This window comes from Galeopterus variegatus, unplaced genomic scaffold (assembly GCF_000696425.1).
Source record: "Galeopterus variegatus unplaced genomic scaffold, G_variegatus-3.0.2 Scaffold9953, whole genome shotgun sequence".
NCBI classification, from domain to species: Eukaryota; Metazoa; Chordata; class Mammalia; order Dermoptera; family Cynocephalidae; genus Galeopterus; species Galeopterus variegatus.
Genome location: NW_007736064.1, coordinates 299 through 9,932, shown reverse-complemented (window position 1 = coordinate 9,932; position 9,634 = coordinate 299).

Sequence of the window (9,634 nt, the reverse complement as noted above, 5' to 3'; positions counted from 1 at the left end):
TGCCGGTCCCGGTCTGGTACGGGTGCGACACTGAGGGTTGCGATCCATTGCCGGTCACGAAAAAAGACAAAAAAAAAAATATTGCTTATTAAGTCATTCCTTGATTTATTTTATTTTACTTTTTTTTTTTTCTGACTGGTAAGGGGATCGCAACCCTCAGCACAGTGTGGTCTGCACTGCACTCAGCCAGTGAGTGCACCGGCCATCCCTATATAGGATCCGAAACCGCGGCCTCAGCACTACCAGCGCTGCACTCTCCCGAGTGAGCCATGGGGCGGGCCCCATTCCTTGATTTAATGACTAAGGCAAGCCTCTACTGTGTGCAAATCACAGATACTAGGGAAAAAAAGAGTACAAAATATGTTACTCTTATAAATGTGAAATTTATCTGTCAAGTGAGGAAATGGAACACATACACACACAGCAAACAATAAGAAAAAAATGTTTAAAGTACGGGCAGCTATGTAAGCGCCTGTAGAAGTTAAGAGACTGGTGAGAAAGTTGAGTAGGTAAAACCAATTCAGGTTTTAACATAGCAAAATATAATGAATGAGCTATAATACACTTTTAAATCCAAAGGCCTACTCATGAAAGATACATCCTAAAAGAAATTCAACTCAACAGCAATGAGGAGGCAAACTTCTGTACCCAAAATTAAATGAGCACCACAGAAAGAGAAATACCACATGTTCTCACTTATTGGGTGGGAGCTAAAAATTAATAAATAAATTCACACACACACACACACACACAAAAACGGGGGGGGCGGGGGGAAGAAGATATAACAACTACAATTACTTGAAGTTGATACGACAAGCAAACAGAAAGGACATTGTTGGGTGGGAGGGAAGAGAGGGAGGAGGGAGGGAGGTTTTGGTAATGGGCAACAATAATCAACCGCAATGTATATCGACAACATAAAATTTTTAAAAATAAACAAAAATAAAAATAAAAATTAAAAATTAAATGAGCATGATGCGTGGGTTCTGAGTTTCAACAGAAACGCACAGTTACACAAATCACCTATTCTATTACCCTCAAGACTTCTCCTTTCTAGGCTTTTCATCATCTGGGCACAGCAGTGTCTAAAGGTACCATCTGGCTGACGTGGAAAGGAATAGGGCAGTTGAAAGAACACTTTTCTGGTGTTGGAAAAATAAGATGTAAATGTGGCTCTATTACCAAGTCCCTGGGTGACCGCAGACAATCCACTGCCTCGCAGTGTATCTCAGTGTCCTCAATCATGAAATAAAGGAGAGAGGCAAACATTCTTTGGGTTTTCACACTCTAGTACTTCTGGGACTCTAGTCTCAACCAATGTATCTTACACCTCACTGCTGGGGTCTAAGGTTATCCCAACACAAACAATGCTTTAAAACTTTTCAGTTGCCCTTGTCTTAGCAGTGATGTCCTATCACTTGGATTTTAATAGTCAGTAAAACAAAACTAAATAATCCAAGAAAACATAAAGTCACCAACTCTCAATTTTTCAATTACATGCATTAGAAACAATATTATCATTTCATAAAAGACATTTTAACATAAATATAAAGATAAAACAAGACTATTTTAACAAAATACATAAGGATATAATTACAAGGGGGAAAGCAGTTTAGCAATATAGAGAAACTCATCTCATTGTCTCCTTTTTTTTAAACTTATTTTTTATTTTTTTATTTTATTTTATTTTTTTGACTGGTAAGGGGATCGCAACCCTCGGCACGGTGTCGTCCGCACCACACTCAGCCAATGAGCGCACCGGCCATCCCTATACAGGATCCAAACCCACGGCCTCAGCGCTCCCAGCACTGCACTCTCCCAAGTGAGCCATGGGGCCAGCCCTCGTTGTCTCCTTTATAAAAAAAAAAAAAAAATTCACCACAAACCAGTAAAAATTTAATCATGGAGCATTTGGGAATTGATGGTCCACTGCAAAGAACTTGAAAACAAGTGGCCTTAGAATTGTTTTTTTCTTTCCTCAAATTTTGAAATTACAACATTTAAAAAACTGCAATGTTACATGTGGTAATGTGGCTTTCCAGCTTCTCTATAAAAACTGAAATATTTGATAATACCAGGCCCTCATTCCCATAGGACACCAAATAACTGGTGCTTAGTGGCAGGTGGCTCCAATTCTCCACAGTCCCAACCACTTCCTATTACATTACACCTGATTCATTTCACTCATCTACGTTGTCTGCCTGAGCCCTGATCTCCAGGATAAAGACCCCTCTTGCTTGTGCTCTTTAAAATCTTTACTGGAAATTAACTAAAAAGAGGAAGAAGGCAGAGCGTCCTGAAAGACTCACGTGGTGCTTTTGAGGGCGTTCTCAATCCCGCTTGATCAGTGTTACTTAAAATATTAACCTGATCTTATCTTTAGTCTTTCCTAGGCTTTCTATATTCTAAGCACAGGGTGTACAGGGTGTCTGTTTTTGAAAAGTGAAGAGTCTTCCCCACTCAGTTGACACATACAAGTACTTTGGTGCAGGCGTTGCACTAACAGCGGAAGATTCTATGCTGTTAGGAACTCTCAGTTTCCACAAGGGGGCAGCTCAGCGTTAGGAAAGCACTGACCGCAGGCAAGGGAAGCCCAGCAGGAAAGTGCTGGTGGATAAGGCAGGAATAAAAAAGAGGAGGGGAGCTGTCCATGTGGGATGAGGAAAAGCTATTAGGATTCCTTTTTAGCCTCTGAAGTTCCTAGAACTTGGAGGCACCCTCGGTGTGGAGGAAACACACTTGGGAAATTATCACAGTGACTCTGTCTCCTAATACTAATACCTCAGCCCATCCTCAGTGCTGAAGTACTAGTTCAGATCACCATTCTCACCAGGACTACTGGAAAACTGGCCCTAACTGTCCTTTCAGCTCCCTGTGTCAACCTTCTGGCCTCCAATTCATCCTCTGAACACAACAGCTGGATGTCACTTCTCTGCTGAAAACCTTCCTTAGTGACCAATTGGATTAGGATGCTGTCCTCAAGCTGACACATGTCATTCTTCAAATCACACATATTCTGTCTTTCCAGCTTCATGTCTCACCACTCCCTTATCCACACCTTTGTTCCAAGTAAATAAAGGTATGTGTGTTTGCTATGGTTTGAATGTGTCCCACCAAAGTTTATGTTTTGGAAACTTATCCCCAATGTAGCATTGAGAGGTGGATCCTAATGGGAGGTGTTTCAGTCACCAGGGCACTGTTCTCATGAATAGATTAATGCTGTTATTGCAGGAGTGGGTGTCTTATAAAGGGACAATGTCAGCCTCCTCTTGTTCTCTCTTGCCCTTTTCCTTTTGCCTTCCACAATGGGATAATGCAGCAAGAAGGCCAGATGTCAGCCCCATCATCTTGGGCTTCCCAGCCTCTGAAATCTGAGCCAGTAAATTTCTGTTCATTACAAATGACCCAGTCTGTGATATTCTGTTATAGCAGCACAAAGCAGACCAAGACAGTGTTGTTAACAGCCATCTCACCAACTAGACTATGAACTACATAGGGCAGGTATTGTGTCTGTACTTCAGCATTGTATCCCTAGCATCCAGCATAGTGCCTGGCACATGATATACATTTAATATGTATTTGGTGAGTAAATAAGTGAATGAATGAATAAATTGTAAGATAAGCTAACATTTATTAAGTACCTCAGTTGTTTCACTTAACCCTCATAACAACCCTACACGGTAAGTAGTATTATTGTACCCATTTTGTGCAGATGAAACTAGGGGAGACTGTCTTCCTTGCCCAAAGTCACACAGCTCATAACTGGCAGGACTGGGAGTCAAATTAAGTGGAATGACTGCAGAATGTATACATTCTGCCTCTAATTATTTCAGCCTAAAATATCAGCCTTCAAAGGATACCTGAACTCCCATGTTTATCGCAGGTCTATTTACAATAGCCAAGAGTTGGAACCAACTTGAATGTCCACCAATGGATGACTGGATAAGGAAAATGTGGTATATATACACAATGGAATACTACTCTGCCATAAAAAGTAATGAAATCCTGCCTTTTGCAGCAATGTGGATGAATGTAGAGAAAATTATGTTAAGTGAAATAAACCAGGAACAGAAAAAGAAATACCACATGTCTTCACTCATAAGTGGGAGCTAAATAAATAAATAATTTAAAAAGAAAAAAAGACACAACAATCACAATAATACATTGAACTTTCAAAAGGAGAGAACAGAACTGAGGTTACCAGAGGTGGGAAAGGGGGAGGAGGGGGATATGGGAAGAGTCCATAAAGGGCCACAAAAAATAACATTGTATAATATTGAATATACTAATCTTCCTGATTTGAGCATCACATATTGCACATAGGTATTGATATGCAACTCTGTACCTCACAGACATGTACAATCAATTATGTTTCAATTAAAAAATAAATATATCAGCCTTCAAAATATCCTCTGGCCACCAGATTTCGCATTTGAGACTTGCACCCAACATTAAGCTACAGTGTACACTCAAGATTTTAATCAGTCCTCTTCTAGCACTGGCCTGCTGACACCTGGCTATACACCAGATTTTTTTGTACAAACTGACCTAGAGTTAGCAATATCTGCCAAGAGGTAAGAAATAATGATTAGAGAGGCTGCAGAAACCAGAAAACGATATGACCCAAAAACAAGGAGGGAAAGTTTCAAGAAGGAAAACAGGAAGATTGCTGGATTTGATAATTAACGACCATCCAGAAACCAATTTTCACGCAATGATGGGGCAGAGGGCAGAATACAGGGAGCTGAGTACATTTCCTGGGATTTGTGGTAAGTTTGGCAGTGAAAGCTAGTGAGTACATAGAAGGAAGCAGCAGGGTCCAGCCAATGCTCTGCACTTTCATAAGCAAAGCAGTGTTGTCAAGTGTTAGGAAGACAGGCTCCAGAGGCAGACTTTCTGTGTTCCAATCGCAACTCCACCACTTAACAGCTGTGTTGGACAACCTGCCTAGATTCTATGCTGTTTTCTTCTCCATTTAATAATCACTCCTTCTTTATTAGGTTACAAAAAGAATTAAATGTGACTGTGCAGATGAACACTTAGCTCACATTTGACTCATGAATTCTCGATTAATGCTTAAAACTCTTGTAATTATTAAAGCACAAGAAGCCAGTGAAGATGGACAGGGGTGGTTCTGAAAGAGTAGATAATTGCTCAAAGAGAGTGAAGAGATGATAGGACAGAGAGCAAAAATGGAAGCACTAGCCTTACTACACAGAAAGACGATTCTGACCCTAAGTCTAAAGCAAGGGAGAAAGGACAGATACATGGATGGATGGAAATTTAGACTGTCTGAAATTTTTACCAGAAAGTCTGAGGTTTGATCTTCATGCTTTATGCTAATACGTACAAATATTTATCACAAATAAATAGATTGATAGACATAGCTAGATAAATAAATAGCATTGATGTTTAATAAATGAACAGGTTAATGACATAGGACATATGACTGAGACAAGGGTAGGTGAGGTTCTTGAGCATGGTGGAGAAGATGTTGGACAGTCGTAATGAAAAGTGTATACATGAGATGAATAAAAATATAAAATGGTTTTTAGCGTTAGATTGTAGAAACACAGTAAGAAGCTACAGTTGGCTAAGCCTACAGTGCAGGTTTGTGACTTTCCTCAGCAAAGCTCTGGTGAGGAAAAGGTAAAGAAAGAGAAGGTGCAAAGAGTAAGGGTTAAGAAACATGTCTGATATGGAGGTTCCTCAAAAGACTAAAAATAGGACTTCCGTATGATCCAGCAATCCCACTGTTGGGTATTTATCCAAAGGAAAGGAAAGGAGCACACTGAAGAGATATCTGTGCCCCCATGTTTATTGCAGCTCTATTCACAATAGTCAAGATATGGAATCAACCTAAGTGTCCCTTGACCAATGAATGGATAAAGAAAATGTGGTATATATACTGAAGGGGATACTACTCAGCCATGAAAAGAGTGAAACCCTGTCATTTGTGGCAACATGGATGAGCCTGGAGGACATTATAAGTGACATAAGTCAGGCACAGAAAGATAAAAGTTCTTGCTTATATGTGGGACCTAAAAAAAGTTGAATTCATAGAAGTAGAAAGTAGAATTGTGCTTCCTAGAGGCTAGAAAAGAGATGGGGAGGAGGAGATAGGGAGAAGTTTGTTAACAGGTGTAAAATCACAGCTAGACAGGAAAAATTAGTTCTAGTGGTCTACAGTAGTGATAAGCATGAGTAATTAACAAGAATTTATGGTATACTTTCAAATGGGTATAAGAGAGGAGCTCAAATGCTCTCATCACAAAGAAATGATAAATTCTTACAATGATGAATATGCTAAATATCCTAATTTGACCATGACATGTCATACACATGTATTGAGCTATAACTGTACCCCATAAATATGCACAATCCACACATGTAAATTAAAAAATAAAGGAATGAATGAAACATGTCTATCAGGCAAGGGAAATGAGAGCGGAGTGGTTTACTATGGAATTCAGATTGAATGGACACCGTATGTAAGCCAGATGGAGACGGATGGACTTGAATAAAGAGAGATGAGCAAACAGAAACAGAAGGATTAGAGCAGAGTCAGTCCATGTGCTCTAACAGGAAAAGCAGCCAGTTAAGAAGTTATGTTCAGAGATGTTACAGACACACTTTGTCCAGGGATGAGAAGTCAAGAGTGGATGTGGTGGGTGGCTGATTTAGAACAAAGACCAAGGTCAAGAAAGGAGAATAAAGGCTTGTGGATATCAAGGTCACTGAGGATGACTCCAAGGGATGGAAAGAAAGGGGAAATGCATGCTGGAGTATGAAGGACAGAAGGGAGAAGGAAGAGAAAGTCACAGCAAAGATTCCAAGTGAGAAATTGAGCCACGGTCAAAAAGTGGCAATGGTGAGCAAGGAATGGACTGAAGCAGCCACCACCATGAGAGGGACAAGGATGCCCGGCAAAGCCAGATTTCAGGGAAGAGACAGAGGAAGACTAGAGGAGACGAGGAGGTGGACGAGAAGGAATGTTTACCAACAGTGTGTGTGAGCTCACATGGGCTAGCCTGTGAACAGCACTCCCTGGAGCTGTGCTCGGCACAACCTAAGACCCAGGGATGACACAGCTCACGGATACACTTTTTTCTTCGACCTCACCTATCACTCTCCCCTTTGCTCACAACATGCCAGCTGTTTCTGGAGCATTCCACATTCATTTCTGTCTTTGGGTCTTTGCACTTGCTTGTGAGCTACATGGCTAGCTTTCTGCCAGGCCAGGTTAGGTATCAGCCCACTTGTCACCTCCTCAGGGAGGCCTTTCCTGACCACTCAATCTTCAGTGACCATCTCCCAGCCCAGCACTCTCTATCAAATCACCTTGTTTTATCTTCTTCAATTGCACTTGCCATTATTGGAATGGGGTGTAGTGGTCCTCATTTCCTTGGAGGCGTCCATGATTTTTGCTTGGTTCTCAAGCCCCTCTTGGTGAGCCAACTGTGTATAAAGCACTGTTCTTCTGCATGCTGCGGCAACTCTGATCACACCATCTCCTCACTCCTACTTTTGGGCTACCTGCTTGCCATCCTTATGCCTTTCAGATAGTGCTGTGTATCTTTCAAGGCCCGGTGCATAGTTCATCTCCAAGAAATTTCCTAATCTCTTCTACCTGCAGCAAGAAGTAGACAGTACCTCAAGTAGCTCACTGGTCTTTTTCCAGTGGGTTGAGCTAGTCTCCATAACTAGATTACAGCCCTCCTAAAGTTAGACCTCCATAGTAAGCACCTAAAACATCGATAAAGATCACTTGTTAATTGACAAGCTGATCCACTTGACCTGGCTGGGAAGTGTGGTTAGGAAAGGTTTAGAAGGCAATGTATCATGTGAGAAGCAGGTCAATATTTTAAATCAATGGTTCTCAACCCAACTAAATATTAGGGCACTTTTAAAAACATGGCCCAGGCTCCACTATTGACCAATTAAATCAGAATCTGTAGGATTAGTTGGAGACATTAGTGCTATTTAAAAGTTTCCCGGGTGACTCTGATTCACACTGAGAGTTGAGAATCTCTGCAAAGGTAAAAGAAATAAGCCCCCATTATAGAAATGAGCTATAATGTAACATTGCAACTTTTAAACTCATATTAGGTAAGGATCATTCAAAACTCTGGAAACTTGGAATATTGGGAAGAACCTTACATGCACTTTAGCCTTTTCACATGTCTGGCTTTAAAAATAGCCAAGAATTTAGTGCTAAAATCCCACCCCTGTCCACTTTCCATCTTACTTTTCTAGGCCCTAAATTTTAAGAAGTGTCTGTAGGTAGCAGATGACACACCCAGCATGTTGATGGTTAACTAAACTGTTCTGCATGCATTATTGAACAAGATCATGTTTTGCATTGCTCCAAGTATACAAGAGCTATCACAGCTAGAAAAATACTTGGCATTATTTTAATAAAATAGAAATAGCCAAACCATCATGAATGTCTCTAAAAGCAAAGCTTCCCCAAACCACCCCCACTTTTCAGTGGTGTTTTCTCTCAAATGTAATGGGGTTTCCATAATTTCCAATCTAAGGAGAGATCATGTAGCACTTCTCCTGAGGTTCAGAGGAATTGATTTGTCACTTATTAGCCATCTCCACACTGAAGCTCCACTCATTTAAAATGTTCCATAAAAACGTCTGAGGAGGATTTGTGGTTTTTGAAGCAAAATGATCCAGGTAAAGAGCCTTGTGTATTCATGAAATGTCTTCTCAGAAAACCAAAGAAGATATTTGTTTTTCTACTCAAATTAAGGAATCTCAGGGAACGATGAACACCTATTGGAATATATTTGATTTGCACAATTAATCCCAGGCCTTTCTCTGTGACGACTCACTCTTCGTGTACTGTGATTTATAAATTTCTTAGTAAATTCCTTCTTTCAGACAAATAGAAAAGGCACAGGATCTTTTTTTATTTTTAAGCTTATCTTATGCCCACTTAGCCTTTATGTGTCATGAAGGACGTTCCCAGCAATGACTGGGTCAAGAGGGATAGTAGCAGTTCCTCATGAACAGCAACAGAAGGTGAAACTGAGGCAGGGCACACATGTACCTGTGTTTTCTATTCTTTCTCCTATGTGCTCTGCTTGAGAGCACGATGTTCCCTTTACTGCCAGGAAGATAATGATGCCCAGTTGCTGCACCTCAGACTGTAGAACATCAGAAGTTCTGAGTTCACAGTGACGGAGACAGAAGGGAGCAGGAAAGCTGTCACCTCCAGTGATGTGGAGAAAGAGTGGGCTCTGGCGACTAGGAACTACCAAGTCAGAAGCCCTGATATTCCGCTACTACCTCAGACCACTAAAAAGACAAATGCAGAGAAAAGAGGAAGCTCTGATGTGCTTATTCACAGGTAACATCCACAAAAGGAGGGAGAATAAAGAAACAAAACCTTTGTGGTGTTCTTCAGTTTCACTCATGTAACTACTCCCATCTGGCTACTTCAAGCTACCAAGGAGAGGTCACCGACTTAAGAGCTGGGCAACGTCAGCTCTCACAAACCAGCGAGAGCTGAGTCCAGCCAGACCCGGCACACCTCCAGCAGGAACTGACACACATTCCCGTTTACGCAGATAAAAACGGAGACCAGGCTTGAAGAATCCCTGAGCAGACAAATCAGTTAAGC